The sequence below is a fragment of the Thermobia domestica genome, chromosome 4 (genome assembly GCF_964235325.1).
Source record: "Thermobia domestica chromosome 4, izTheDome1.hap1.1, whole genome shotgun sequence".
In the NCBI taxonomy this organism is placed as follows: Eukaryota; Metazoa; Arthropoda; class Insecta; order Zygentoma; family Lepismatidae; genus Thermobia; species Thermobia domestica.
Window position 1 is genome coordinate 74,864,908 of NC_137457.1, and position 15,604 is coordinate 74,880,511.

The 15,604-nt window shown below is 35.5% G+C and overlaps 1 long non-coding RNA gene across 1 annotated transcript in view; it reads left to right on the top strand.

The window, feature by feature from the left end:
- The window catches only part of LOC145683321 (uncharacterized), a 336,041-nt gene that overhangs the window by 127,131 nt on the left and 193,306 nt on the right, over positions 1–15,604 (top strand). The window contains exon 3 of the long non-coding RNA XR_014131038.1: positions 12,477–12,500. This is a non-coding gene — a long non-coding RNA (uncharacterized LOC145683321). The remainder of the gene's footprint in view (positions 1–12,476; positions 12,501–15,604) is intronic.

Consider the following 15,604-nt stretch of genomic DNA (forward strand, 5'->3'; position numbering starts at 1 on the left):
TAACTTTCTTTTTCGTATTCCATGCGAGTGAAACAAATGTATGTGCACAGCTTGCTTCAAGTGTGTTGTCTAATGTACAAACGTTCTGTACGTTAATTTTATACTTATTCTTTCAGAGTTTCAGCGACCACTAAAAATATGTATTTGACACTAATATCGTCCGTTTTACAACGTAAGGAGTATATATGTGGGACGTTAAACTGAAATATCTCTCTCTCTCTCTCTCTCTCTCTCTCTCTCTCTCTCTCTCTCTCTCTCTCTCTCATTTACGAGGGTACGATGTCTGAGTCATTACGAAAGTTATCACTTAGCTCAGTATGATATTTGTATTCCGTAGCAAATACGGAAACTCAATTTAAAGGCCGCCCAGATCTTTAGATGATGTGTTATTGAGTTCAGAGTATCATCATTAAACACAGTGCCCCATAAGCTACGAATTTGACATTAATATCGTTCATTTTAAATTATTTTAACGTGTCTTGATACTACCCTGGAGACCCCAACTTCAACTCCCTTAGATGGTGTATTAACGAATTCAGAGTATCATCATTGAACACGGTGGCCCCGAAAACTATCAATTTCACACTAATATCGATCATTTTAAATTATTATTAAGTGACTCGATACCAATCCTGGAGACACCCAACTCCAACCCCTTATATCATGTATTAATGAGTTCAGAGTATCATCATTGAACCCAGCGGCCCTGCATGAGTGTTGTGGTTTGACCTCTCTCTCTCTTTCTTGTTTAATGGGTCTCGTTTGCTCGGTGAAAGAGCGTTCACTTCTGGTGCATGGGGTCACAGTTTCGAAATCCTGTTCTCACCAAGTGAACTTTGTGGTGGATAAACATCGTGTACGTGAATTTCCTCCCACTTTCTCCCTTCCAACATTTCACTCATTTCTCATCATCACCGTCTCCATTAGCCTAGCCGACATAAGTGTTGGACGTAAAAGTTAAAAATTTTCCATTAACATAATCGTCATAAGCGTTGGAGATAAATCTCTAAGATTTCATTTTATTGTTTATTTCGTTACTCATGTTTTTTATTCTATCTCCACACTTAGGGGGACACGGTGGCTCAGTACTTGGGGATTCTTGATTCGATCTTAGCTCGGGAGCCGCGTTTCTGATCATTTTTAGATACCTTTTCATCAGGGGATCTCGGTGACACAGTGGCAGAGCCTTCACTTCTGGTGCATGGGGTCACAGGTTCGAAATCCTATTCTCACCAAGCGAACTTTGTGGTGGACTAACATCGTGTATGTGCAAGGTCCCAGGTTCAAAATCCTGTTCCAACCAAACGAGCTTTGTGATGGACAAACACCGTGTACTTGGATTTCCTCCCACTTTCTCCGTTCCAACATTTCATTCATTTCTCATCATCACCGTCTCCATTAGCCTAGCCGACATAAGTGTGGGACGTAAAAGTTAAAGATTTTCCATTAACATAATCGTCATAAGCGTTGGAGGTAAAACTCTAAGATTTCATTTTATTGTTTATCTCGTTACTCATGTTTTTTATTCTATCTCCATTCACTTAGGGGGACACGGTGTCTCAGTACTTGGGGATCCTTGATTCGATCTTAGCTCGGGGGCACGTTTCTGATCATTTTTAGATACCTTTTCATCAGAGGTCTCGGTGGCTCAGTGGTAAAGCGTTTACTTCTGGTGCATGCGGTCAAATGTTTAATATCCTTTTCTCACCAAGTGAACTTTGTGTTGGACAAACACCGTGTAAGTGGAATTCCTCTGGGTTCTCCCGTTTCCTACCACTTTCTTCATTCCAACATTTCATTAATTTCTCTTCATCACCTTCTCCGCTAGCCTAGCCAGCATAACTGTGGAACGTAAAACTTAGATTTCCCATTAGTCTAATCGCCATATGCGTGGGACGTAAAACTCAAAGATTTCATTTCATTTTTTCTCTCTTTCGATCTTAGCTCGTGGGGGCCTCGTTTCTCATCATATATTGATAGCTTTTCATTAGGGGTGTCGGTGGCTCAGTGGTAGAGCGTTCACCTATGGTGCACGGGTTCCGGGTTGAACTCCCCAAAACGCTTCGTCTTTGTCTAATACCATCACCATATTTAATAACTTTTTGGGTCCCTTGTCTGATCCCCAGATCACAGATAGAGAGACAGACAGATATACAATTTATTTAAAACTATCATATGATATTATCAATGATATCTTCGATTCGTCTTGTTCTGAGACCATGGCCAATTTTTCATACCTTTTCGGCAGGGGGCCTCAGTGACTCAGTGGTAGAGCTTTCACCTATAGTTCATGGGGGTTCCAGGTTTCAAGTCCTGTTTCCACCAAGTGAACTTTGTTGTGGACAAACAGCATGTGCGGGATTTCCTCGGAATTCTCCCGTTTCCTTCCACTTTCTTCATTCCAACATTTCATTCATTTCTCAACATCACCGTCTTCATTAAAATAGCAGGCATAGCTGTGTAACGTAAAACTTAAAGATTTCCAAACGTGGAACGTAAAACTCTAAGATTTCCCATTAGCCTAGCTGGCATAACCATGGGACGTAAAACTCAAATATTTCCATTAGAATAGCTGGCTTTATCGTGGGACGTAACAATCAAAGATTTCCGATAAGCCTAGCTGGCATATCTATGGGACGTAAAACTCAAAGGTTTCTTTTCATTGTTCGCGCCTTTAATGTTTGCTGGCCCCGAGCACATACTACAGACAGATAAACAGACAGGTAGACATGATATTATCAAAATTAAAACACATAATATACCTCTTCATTTTATAACATTATTTAATGAACGTTCACTATCTGCTTTATACAAGCCTCCAGATATCTTACGTCAGCTGTAATCTACTTGTAATACGAGTTAGAAAACATTTAAGAATTTCATCATATCATTTTCTCACAATTCAACTTGCAACGAGCAGAAGCATCATGCAGTTCAAATTCGCTTAAATGCATGTTTATATATTTTTTAACGTTAGAATTTCATCTCATTATCAAATGCGGAAACGCAAAGTAAATACACTGTCTGTAGTGCATTTATAGTTAAATGAAGACATAACATACTGTTTTATTCTTTCGGTGATAATCATAGACCGTAATATTTTTTAATAATATATTTTTTACTTACCTATTTAAATAAAAACATCTGATGATAACATTTATCCACAGCTCTAGACATTCAAAGGATCAACCACACACAAACACACACACTATTACAAGTATGAACTGGAAAACAATAAAGACTAATTACCGCTTTTCTCTGTTAACTCTAACTTACAACTATTCTTTTCTCAGGTCTACACACACACATACCCACATACACACATACCTGATTCCCTTTGACAAACATATCATAACACGTTCACACACATCTTCAATAATCGGGGTCGCACACTAGTCATCGAAAACATATCTCGTCACGGTTTCAATACATACATAAGATAATACCTTTCACATCAGACTTCAGAAAGTCATGTTTCATTTTGTTTATACAGGCATCTCTATGGGAATGTGCCCTTGTTTTGCATGAGTATACAGATTTTCATCCTACGTTGTGAAAACATTATCAAATGAGATGAGATGCTTCCGTTATTAGATTATGTCCAATCAATGGAATCCAATACGTTTCAAAACAATCATACTCATCTTAGCAACCCAGGGAACTTTCCCAGGGCTAAACTTTTTCCACATGTGATCCTAACTCTTAGCAACACGATTTAGTATGGGAAGGTATTTCGCTATGAGAGCCATATACCGTTTCTCATCCCAAGTTTTAAACAAATCATGAAATATAATATTTACCTTAGCAACTTAGACCATTTTCATACAATCTGCTTAGATTTTCATCCTACGTTGTGAGAACATTATTATACGATATGAGAAGCTTCCGTTATTAGATTATGTTCATCAATGGAATCCAATACGTTTTAAAACAATCATATTCAGCTTGGCAAACCCAGGGAACGTTCCAAGGGCTAACCTTTTCCCACATGTGATCCTAACACTTAGCAACACGATTTTGTATGGGTATGTGTTTCTCTATGAGAACCATATATAATTTCTCATTCCACGTTTTAAAAAATCATGAAATACAATACTTACGTTAGCAACTAAGACCAATTTAATACAATCTGCTGAGGAGCTTCGATCATTTGAATATCACGTCTTCAGTTCATAACCTACAGGTATTTCGTGGGAATAGGATCAAGGGGTTAAATCGCTTATGTTCTTCGCCTTTGCAGGAGGAGTAGAGCGGGGGTTGAAATAACTATCCAATACACGACGAGAAGACGAAAGGACATGTTTCATCTTGATTGTATAACTGGTAGTAGTCAAAGAGTATACTTCTTTATTCTAGCATAGCAACATACTGGTTTAGGCATGTCCAGGGCCCCCTGATAACAGTTTTAGGGTTAAAGTTTTCCCACGGGGATGAACGCCGGGATCTCTACTGCCGTACATACGGGAATTGTTCGCTTGGAACTTAGCAGAATGTTTCCTGCAAAGAGGCTACTGGTCTACATTCATAGATACTTTCTTTTAATTCTCGGTTAGACTTGCCCAACTTCGAAACTTATATGTTTTTAAAACATTGAAATGACATGGCTTGGACTTTGCTTTCTAGCAGGATTAGTTCTTGATCTTTTAAGTTGGGGTAGATTTTATATGTATTTATTATTAAAAGTTGTAACTCGTGTTGTGTGACGCTTTTCAATTCATCTTTATACTTTCCTTTGTTTTTAAATTGTAAAAAAAAAGTAAGCAATATAATTTGCCTCTTTGCTTTAAGAAATATGCTACCCAATACTCCAAGTTAGATCATCTAATAGTGCAAGAACGTAGTACAAAGTTATCTTTTTTTTGTGTTTGTTCTAATCTAAGACTCACCGTTTCTAAGTGAGACTTCTTGCAATTTTCTCATTATTTTGGGAACAAGTAAGGCCGATAAATGAGACTAACTACCCAGTGTTATATGCAAGTTGGTTTTAATTACGAAAATTGAATTACTTTTGGGAGAAGAAAAGCAAGCTATCGCATAAAAGCCAACACACCGTACAGAGGAAGGTTACTTAAAGAACCTTGTATGAAGATCTTTACAACTTACAAGATGTCCGGTATGAATATCTTCACAACTTGTATGAAGATCTTTACAAAATGTCCTTCTTTATAATGGTCGATTTATATTATATGTACAACAAACACACACACGCACACACAACATCAACAACAGAAACACGCAAACAAACAAAATAAGCGGTAACAGATTTGGCGGTGGTCGCCTCCGGTTAAAGAACTACATTCTTGGAAACATCAAACAACTTACTGACGTTCAAGTGTATCACCGGGAAGTTGAAACTCTAATTTTTTACTTAGGGCAAATCGCGAATATGATTTCATTCTAAATTCTCGAACAAACACTAGTGTTTTTGTGCGAACTTGAAGCAAATAGAGATTCTTTCCTACCAGTTAGTCACTGAGTCCAGTATTATTTAAAGTCAAATACTTTCACAGCCGCATATACTCCACCGGTAATATTCAGGTTAGAACACGGGTGTGCGTACAAAGTGGTGTTTTTATTAAGTTGGGTTCCACACAGGTTTATTTTGTGGCTATAAATTACCAGTCCCAACTTCTCTCGCAATATGCTGAATGGTGCGAGTGGCATACTGGTTTTACAAGCGCTAAACATTACCAGATGATATAACCCGACAAATATAAAATTTGAACAAAAATAATAAACGAGATCATTCAGGGGCAATGAGTTTCAATTTAAGCTTCTAAAGCTACTACTTTGTGGTTTGTCATTCTAAACAGCTCTTTCACACAACCGATTGATACCCGAAGCAAGGACCAGAGAAGATAATTAAGAAGTGCTACAGACTACAAAGTTGATAATGTACTTTGAATTAGTGTAATAAAGCGCAAAAACATTTTTCACAAAATTTAAATGGGACGTAGAATTCCATCGGAAACGCGAAATTGGAAGACCAACTACCAATATGATGCAATAAAGATGCCACACTGTAACCTTAGAAGCTAAAATTTCCTTTCTAAATACCAAACAACTATCTTACTGAAGAAGTAGCTAGCGAGTATATGGATGTCTTTTGCAGCGTCTACAATGAATTCAGGTAGTCTTACTGGACATCAAACTTACAACTGTGTTAAATATGATTCCTATAGGTATAATTATAATTTTAAGCATCGTTGCCACGGTGATGTAAATTATTCATCTCTATGGATTAGAAACCTTAATATCTTTCGAATAGTATGTAGAGTGAGATTATAAATGAAAGTTGGTTGTATAATGTGTTTAATACTGTTATGGACGTCTCTTGTTGATAATTGGAGAGTTTAGGAGCGCAGTGGAGATGTACAAAACGACTTTGATGTGAAAGATTATTCATACTATTTTCAAAACTAACAAATATTAGTAATCTTTCAAGTTTGAATCATCACTGATGTTATCATATATGTATATCGGTCACACGGAATTCGTTATAGTTGATCCTTGTCCAAAGATGACTGCCAAGTGAACGTAAATGCTAACTAACTAACTCTATGGCCTATGGAACCCGGAGGTTCAATGCCGCGTTCACAAAAGCTCTCCACTGACTTCTATCCTTAGCTAACTGCATCCAGTTTCTACTTTGTATTCCTATCTCTACGAGATCCATCTTAATATTATCCTCCCATCTGCGCCTAGGTCTTCCTAATGGTCGTTTTCCTATGGGTCTTCCAGTCAAGACTTTGAAAGCGTTTCTACTTTCTTCCATTCTAGCTACATGGCCTGCCCACCTAAGCCTCCTAGACTTGACGACCCTAACAATGTTGGGTAAACCGTATAATCTATGTAGTTCCTCGTTATGAAGTTTCCGCCATTCCCCATTCTCGTTCCTCTTGGGTCCGAATATTCTTCTCAGGATCTTGTTCTCAAATACTTTCAGTCTATGTTCTTCCCTCAGAGTAAGTGACCATGTTTCGCAACCATACAGAACAACAGGCATGATTATCGTTTTATATATTTTAAGCTTCAAATTCTTCGACAGAATTCGCGACGACAAGAGATTTTGAATCGAATAGTAACACGAATTCCCTGCTTTTAGTCGGCATTTAATTTCTTCGTGAATATGATTTTCGTCTGTTAATATTGATCCTAAATATTTGAAAGTTTCCACTTTATCAAAAGTATTATTTAATATTTTAAAGCCTCCACAATTTGCAGTATTACGGTCCCGACGCACTTCCATGTATTTAGTTTTCTCTGCATTTACTTCTAAACCCATGTCCCTGCAAGCATTTAATAAGATCTCTGCATTTATTTCTACTGTTCTCCTATCATCCCCTATTAAATTTACATCATCAGCATATGCCATCACCTGATGAATGCCGTTCAACTCTAGGCCCTGGTTGCTATCTTTGATTTTCCTTATAGCGTATTCCAGCACAAAGTTAAATAATAATGGCGACAACGCATCTCCTTGTTTCAGGCCATTTTCGACGTGAAAGCTCGTGGACAAAAATTTTCCTACCCGGACTTTACTTTGGGCTTCACTTAAGCATAACTTAATTAATCCAATTAGCTTTCTCGGTATTCCAAGTTCTGTAAGAACGTTGTACAATGTTTCTCTCCTAAACGAATCGTAAGCCTTTCTAAAATCAATAAATAGTTGATGTACCGGCCTATTGTATTCCCACTTTTTTTCGAGTATTTGGCGAATGGTAAATATTTGGTCAATAGTTGATCGATTTCGTCTAAATCCGCACTGATAATCTCCAATAATTTCATCTGCGTATGGGGTCAGTCTTGCTAATAGAATATTTGAAAGGATTTTATAGGATGTTGACAGAAGAGAAATGCCTCGATAATTATTACAGTCAGTTTTGTCGCCTTTCTTGTGAATTGGAACAATGATTGATTCTTTCCATTCTTGTGGCAATTCTTCCTTCTTCCAGATAAGGAGAATGAGTTTGTGTATCTTGTTCCACAATTTTTCGCCTCCAGCTAAAATTAACTCAGCCGGAATTTCATCCACACCCGGAGATTTGTGTTTCTTTAATTTCTTTATAGCGGCTTCTACTTCTATTCGATTGGGTTCTGGAATATACGGTTCTGCGGTGTGTATCTCCTTTTCTCCACGCGCATTAGTTTTTGGCTGCGTGTTCAGCAAATCGTCAAAGAAATCTTTCCATCTATTTAAGAGGCTCTCCGTATCGGTGAGAACTGTTCCGTCAGCTTTCTTTAATATATAAGCACGAGGTTGATAGCCTTTCTTAAATTCGTTAATCCCCTTATACATGTCCCGAATATTTTTAATTTTTACTATTATCTTCAAGTTCCTTAATTTTAGCTTTCAAAAAATCGCGTTTCTTTGTTCTAAAAGTTTTGGAAGTTTCCCGCCTGATATCTGCGAAATTTTGTGTAGTTATTTCATTCGGATTTTGTAGTCACCGCAATTTTGCCTGTTTTCTCTTCTCTGCTAGTTTAATGCATTCTTGGTCGAACCATGGTTTGTTTCTACGTATTTCCGCGTGTCCCAATTTTTCTACTGCTGAACTTTTAATGCTATCTCTAATTTCAATCCAAGTATCCTCAACACTAGTGCACTCCGAGTCTTCTAAAACCGAGAATCTATTCGAAACTTCAACCTGGTATTCCTTTCTTACATGGCTCGCTTCTAATTTCTTTAAATTAAATCTCTCCGTTTTCGGACATTGAATATTACCTTTATTGAACGATAACCTCTCCCGTATTATCGCTACTACCAGGTAGTGATCAGTGTCACAATCAGCCCCTCTAAACGACCGGACGTCAATTATGCTAGATTGCCTTCTTCTATCTACTAAAACGTGATCAATTTGATTATGTGTTCTTCCGTCTGGTGATGTCCAAGTGTATTTATGAACGTCGCGATGTGGGAATTTTGTACTTTTTACGATTAGGTTTTTGGATGTTGCAAAGTTCACGAGTCTAACACCGTTGTCATTACTTTCCTTATGCAAACTTTCGTTCCCTATGATCGGTTTGAAAATATCCTCTCGTCCTACCTTCGCATTGAAATCCCCTAATAGAATCTTCATATGGTATCGCGGGAGTTGGTCAAATATCCGTTCCACTTCTTCGTAAAAACTATCTTTTATATCGTCACCCTTATCTTCAGTTGGAGCATGTACATTTAAAACAATAATATCACACCACCGTCCCTTGAGAGTAATAAAAGAAAGTCTGTCAGTAACAAATTCAACCCGTTTAATTGCTGGTAATATTCGTTTGTGAACGAAAAACCCTGTTCCTAACTGGTGATTTTTATTTCCTTCCCCGTAAAAGAACGTAAAATTTCCGGAATTCTCAGACCCATTTCCTTCCCATCTAACTTCCTGAACTCCTACTAGGTCCATCCTGTATTTCTCTAACTCACTCGTAACAGATTTTAACGCGCCTGCCCTATAAAGACTTCTAATATTCCATGTTCCAAATCTCATGTCCATTTTCTTTTGCCGAGGTCGTGCCAAGTTATCAGTCCTTGTCCGAGGCTTTTGTGAATGTTTCTGAACAAGTACCTTTTTTTACAGGATGAGGGTGTTAGCCTTACCCAAACCCCCAAGCTGGAGGACCACTCCTAATCGTCTGTCCGCGACTGCTTATTCAGTATATTCGCAGCTAACCTCTATATCTAGAGGCCTTCTCCTCGATCCGCAACCTGAGGACGCGCCATGCCGTGGTGACAGGAACCCACGTTACACGGGAAAGTAAATGTTAAATCAACAAAACAAAATATCATCCTCATTTCCACAGAGCACAATCTAACACGCCGCGGTTAATTAATACTTTACTTTCTATTCTGGAACCTTAACATATTAATACCATAAGTAATAACAATATTTATGTTTGTGTTCACGGATAATTTCAACATAAAAATATGTAATTTGACTTTATTATAAAGTCAAATATACTGTGCAAAAATACTGTGCAAAATTACCCCTTAAATAATGGAAGAAAATATCGAAGATCAGCTATTGAAGGACAAGTTCGGATTCAGGAGGAAAAACGGTAATAATGGAAACAATACTGAGTAAGAATAATAAATAATTAGTTAAAACAATTGTAGATATAAGAAAAGCGTTTGAAAACCTAGATTTTGATATCGTGTTCAGAGCGTTGACTGATCTAAAGATTAATTACATAGACACACTAATCATATATCAACTATACAGTAATGAGACAGCTGATATATGAAGATATCAAAAGGAAGCTAGCATAAGTAAAGAATTAACGCATGGAAGTTGACTTTCATTTTACCAGCTTAACGTCTATATAGAAGAGGCTCTGAAAAATTCTTTAACAAAAAACGAGAAAGTCGTAAAAGTGCTTGTAATTGGTAAAATTTGATCACAATATGGTTTTGTTGCTGGCATAGCACGGATACTGGAGAAGAAAAAGGAGATGAAGGAAGCACTTGCGTACCTGAATAGTCACAAAAAAAACGCAAAATGAAGATAAATAAGAAGTAAACCAAAATGACAAAGAGAACATAGAGCAGGACAGAAAAAAGACAAATTAATGGCTTAAGGAAGATAAAATTGAAGACCCAATGAATTTTCCCTTTTTAAGTAATCTATTATTCTTCGACGGAAGCAGTGGAAGATCAAAAATAATGCAGGCTAAACATGTATGTAATACTAAAAGATGACTGCTAAAATCAAGAAATTTGTCGTCAGGTGTTTGAAAACGATTTATTAAGCTCGGGAACAGGCCAGAGACGTCGAATGTGAGAAAGGATGAAATATATAAGCTGTAGGCATTTTAAATTAACTCTTACCGCTGAATGTTGCACATCTCATGATCCGAAAGGAAAAGGTATGAATAAGTGCTAAAGGACGCTAACTAAGGACGACAGATAATGAAGGTGAGACAAAAAAGGAAGAGACAGCAATTTTTGGAATCCGATTCTGCACTATGATTGGATCACCATGTGGATGGAGGGAAAGGCAAAAGGAAAGCCAGGACGATCAAGACCACTGATAGAATATATCGAGATGGAGTTACGAAAAGGAACCGTATCAAAGCATAAAACAGTTCCCCCAAGGGAGAGAAAAGTTTTAAACATTTTCATTTACCCACAGTCCTATTGCTAAGGTGAGGAAGGAGAAGGTTTTCCTCCGTGTCATAAAAGACGAAATACTTGGCATTCTCCAGATATTGCTAAACCTGGACTAGGATCACAAAACTGCTTCTAAGACAACAAATGAATGAAACTCAAAGCACTTGATTTCGGGACACATTTTTCGTTTTGGATCCGTGAGAGGAAAGAACTCACGTGTAACTTAACATATGTATTATTGAGTATATTAGTTAAAAATTGAATCATATAGAAATAGTTTATTCAATGTACATGGACCGATGATTTATCTTTCAATACTCTTAACGTTCTACTACTGAAGTCAGCATTTTCATCCTTATGCTTTTGTCTGAAATATATCCACATGGAATAGTGGACATGTTTTATTATGAAGTTTAAATATGTTAATTAACTTTTCAGTCTGTATGTATATTATTAAAGGTACTCATAGTTACTGTTCATATATTACATGTAGTTTGCTTCAACAATATTATATTAATATTTTTCGTATTTACATAGTACATGCCAGTTTAACTTTTGTGTTTTATAAGGACATAGAAAATTAATACCTACCTGGATAGAACTTGAAGCTTTTCTATTATTTTTTATTTTTGTGGTGAAAGAATGGAATATTCCGTTATCACATTATAAGACCGCTGAGTGGCAGCTTTGAGGCTTATTAGCACGGCATAACTCATTTTTAACACTAATGTAACATAGCGGTTTTTCGAGGGGCAGAGTCGATATGACATACAAGTGTAATGCAAAAGTTTGTTCTTTTACCGTACCCATATTATCAACATTAAGTGAAACATAGTGGATTGTAAATATCTTCTATTGTAGAAAATATTCAAATAGTAATTTGGAACTTGAAATATTGATTCCAGTATATTGATTTCATTGTCAACACTACTGCACCAAGAAATCAGGGAATGGCCAGAAATTTACACACTTCGACCATGCTTCTTCGTATTATTCACATCAAGAAATACACAGTTGTGTGTGATTGTGATAGTGTCGTTGTTTGTTATTTATATGTGTCAAGAATGACATTTATTACAGGAGCGTAGTATGCTTAATTCACAATTTTAAGATTTTATTGTTTGTAAAATGCTACTACCATGTTCTGTTTCGAAGATATAATGGTAGTTAATATTACTGTATGCCAAAAATAAAGGAACTCACTTCACAAAAGTTAATAATACAATTAAATGGATGCAATCAACATTTTTAAGAAAAAAATCAGCTCACCTTGTTATTCTATTTATTTTGTTATTAAAGTATTCAAATATTATATATTTTGATAACTTTCATGTAAGAAACATCTGTACTAAGTGTACAATTTTCACAATTTCAGGTCGTCGACCAAAAGGAAGACCAGGTAAGAACTGTTTAAGTACACTTTCTCTTGCATGGATATGATAACTGCACGATAAGAATATACGACGACAACTAACGCGATTTCCGTTCGACTGACTACCGCGTACTTTCAGGTAATAAAGGTAACTAGCGAAAAAAAAAGAAACTTCTTCATGCTTCTCAAGTTCGAATGGTTACACAATTTGTTATTCTAGATTAAAATGCAAGGTTCTTCCTTTTCATATATTATTTTTATTCATGTAATTCTTCTTTTATAATTTCTTACGCCTTATCATTCGGATATGGTTATATTTTGAACTTCGTACAGAAAATCTAAAAGATTCTCATATTTCATTAAATATATATAATTAAAAATATTCGGTATTGTATATATAATGTTTATATACAGTCAGACAAATAGATTCTTCAAATTTATAAAAGGAATAAAAATTAAATCTAAGACATTTTTTTATATAACAGCGATGGCTGAGCGATTCCTCTAATCTCGCAAGGCATCTCAAGGTTTTCACAAATTATCGCTATCGTCTTACAAACTAAAAATTTAAATATACATTATTCCAGATAAGATCACACAAAGTGTATATTCGGTTCACTTCCGAAAATGACAGAGATAAAAATGATTAAAATTTTGAACTGTATTTCAATGAACAACAATGATTAAATTTTCTAATTTGAAACGTTAATGAAAGCTGAAAGTTTTTAAACTGATAATTGTTTCTTTAAATTTACTAACTCAAGAATTTTTTGGAGCTAAGCATATTGTTCGACCCGATATTAATACTACTAACAACAAAATCAATAATAAGAAAAGTGAGCAATAATTTCAATGTATTGTGTATATATATATATATATATTACAATAACAGTATACATAGAGAGAGAGAGAGAGAGAGAGAGTTCTACATATTTATATAGGATCATTTTGCACTCAATGCTGTTTGTATAATTAAAGACAGCAGAGCTTATAAAGTACTTTCACTAAATAATTTTTGTTATCCCTCTTTCCTTCATACCAACTTTTCTTTAGCTTACGGACTTTTACTAATTTATAAATTGTGTGTCGCTTGGAAACATCTTTTAAACATTTGTACGATATAATATGTAGATTTTCTATTATCTTATATCAATTTAAATCTGATTCTATTTTGGAATAATGAACCATATTAGATATCTAAAAAAGTTCTAGGTCTTCATTCTTTTACGTGTTTCATGTTAGGTGTTATGATCTACCGGTATAACACAGCCTATTGGATTTCACTTTGGAATATTTACTTATGAGTCACATATACAGCTTTTATATAATTGACTCGTATATCTTGCATTATAAATTAATGTCTTCCTAGCTATAAAATAGATTATTTAACTCTGATTGAATAAAACTCAATCGCACTATAAGCTAAATTTTAATTAATAGAAGTATTTTAATAGAAGTTTGACAATGTAAGGCAAGGGAATTAGATAACTTTTGAATTCAAGCAGTCGCTCGATTTTGAGGAATGAGTAGATTGTCCAACTTTTAAGAAGAAAACTCATCAGATGTGAATTTTTTCAACAAAAAAGTTTAAAATTTGTAAACAGACAGAAGAAAACGCATGATTTGTGTTTGCGCATTTTAACTATCATTCGGACATTCCATGTAGGTATAATATAAGCATTTAAACACTACTTAAATGAACGAATCGCTAGAAACATTGCTTATGTTGAATTCAACTTTGAAAAATCTGCCATAGATATAGAGAGAACAGCATATTGACACGAGGTAATCTAATTGTTGTAATCGATTCTAGGAATATTCTTCTTTTGTTGCAATAGACTGTGTGTAACAAATCCCAAAATCAAATCATATTTGCCACTTGGCACAATGAATATACAGGATGGATCCCATAGCATTGGAGCCATGGAGTTTCGAAGCTCTTTTTTTCGGCATCCTATAACTCCGAAAGGAAGCATATGTGCACCCAAGCTTGTCTATACTTTTGCCTTCCTTGATGTCAGAAATAATCTCCGAAACGTCTTCAGTGTTGTTTTGAAACACCCGGCATATATATGAGTTTTGCTGTTCTAACGTCGGGCTCCTTGCTTGAATGTATATACCTCATGCTCACTCGCATAAGCGTAACAAGATAAGGGAGAGTGAGTAACAAATGGAGCAAGTTAAACCAAATATTAACTACCATAGGACGCTACTTGATCAGCGAGCGTTGCTAGCTATAACCCGTGCCTTCCTGAAATCGAAAAGAAAGTTAACACTATGTAAGGAATGCTAACTGCTTTTACTGTCTGCACCAAAAGCCGAATAAAAACAAATAGTGTCTTCAAAATTTGTAAAAGGAATAACAATTAAATCTAGGACATATTTTCACATAACAGCGCTTGCGCGGGTACTCCTCTAATCGGGCAAGGCATCACAGGGTTTTAACAAATTATCGCTATCGTCTTACAAACTAAACATTTAAATATACATTAATCAAGATCTGATCACGCAAAGTGAGTATTCGGTTCACTTCCGAAAATGACAGACATAAAAATGATTAAAGCTTCGAACTGGAATTCAACGAACTACAATGATTAAATTTTCTAATTTGAAATGTTAATGAAAGCTAAAAGTGTTTATACTGATAAAAGTTTACTTTAAATTTACTACCTCTTTTTTTGAGCTAAGGATATTGTTCGACGCGATATTAATACCACTAACAACAAAAACAATAATAACAAAAGTAAACAATAATTTCAATGTATTGTGTATATATATTACCTGATAATACAAACGTGGAGCTGTAGGCAATAATAATACTTCGCAATCAAAGGAGATTTTATAGAAAAAGTAAGTTGAAAAGATATAAATAAATAAATAAACAGTAAAAATGTACATCCACGATATTTTCATTAAAATAAATTTACTTACGAGCCACGCCCTACTTTCAAATTTTAATTACGGAGAATAAGAATATATAATAATAGGCAAAGGAAATATGATTATTCTTTCCTAAGCACCTTTCATGGAACCCAATGCTATGGTGTTATGATAATTTATGTATATTAGTCCAATTTCTTTCCCGCTATTATTTTAAAGCTCATAACAATATCGGAGTTGAATATGGAAAG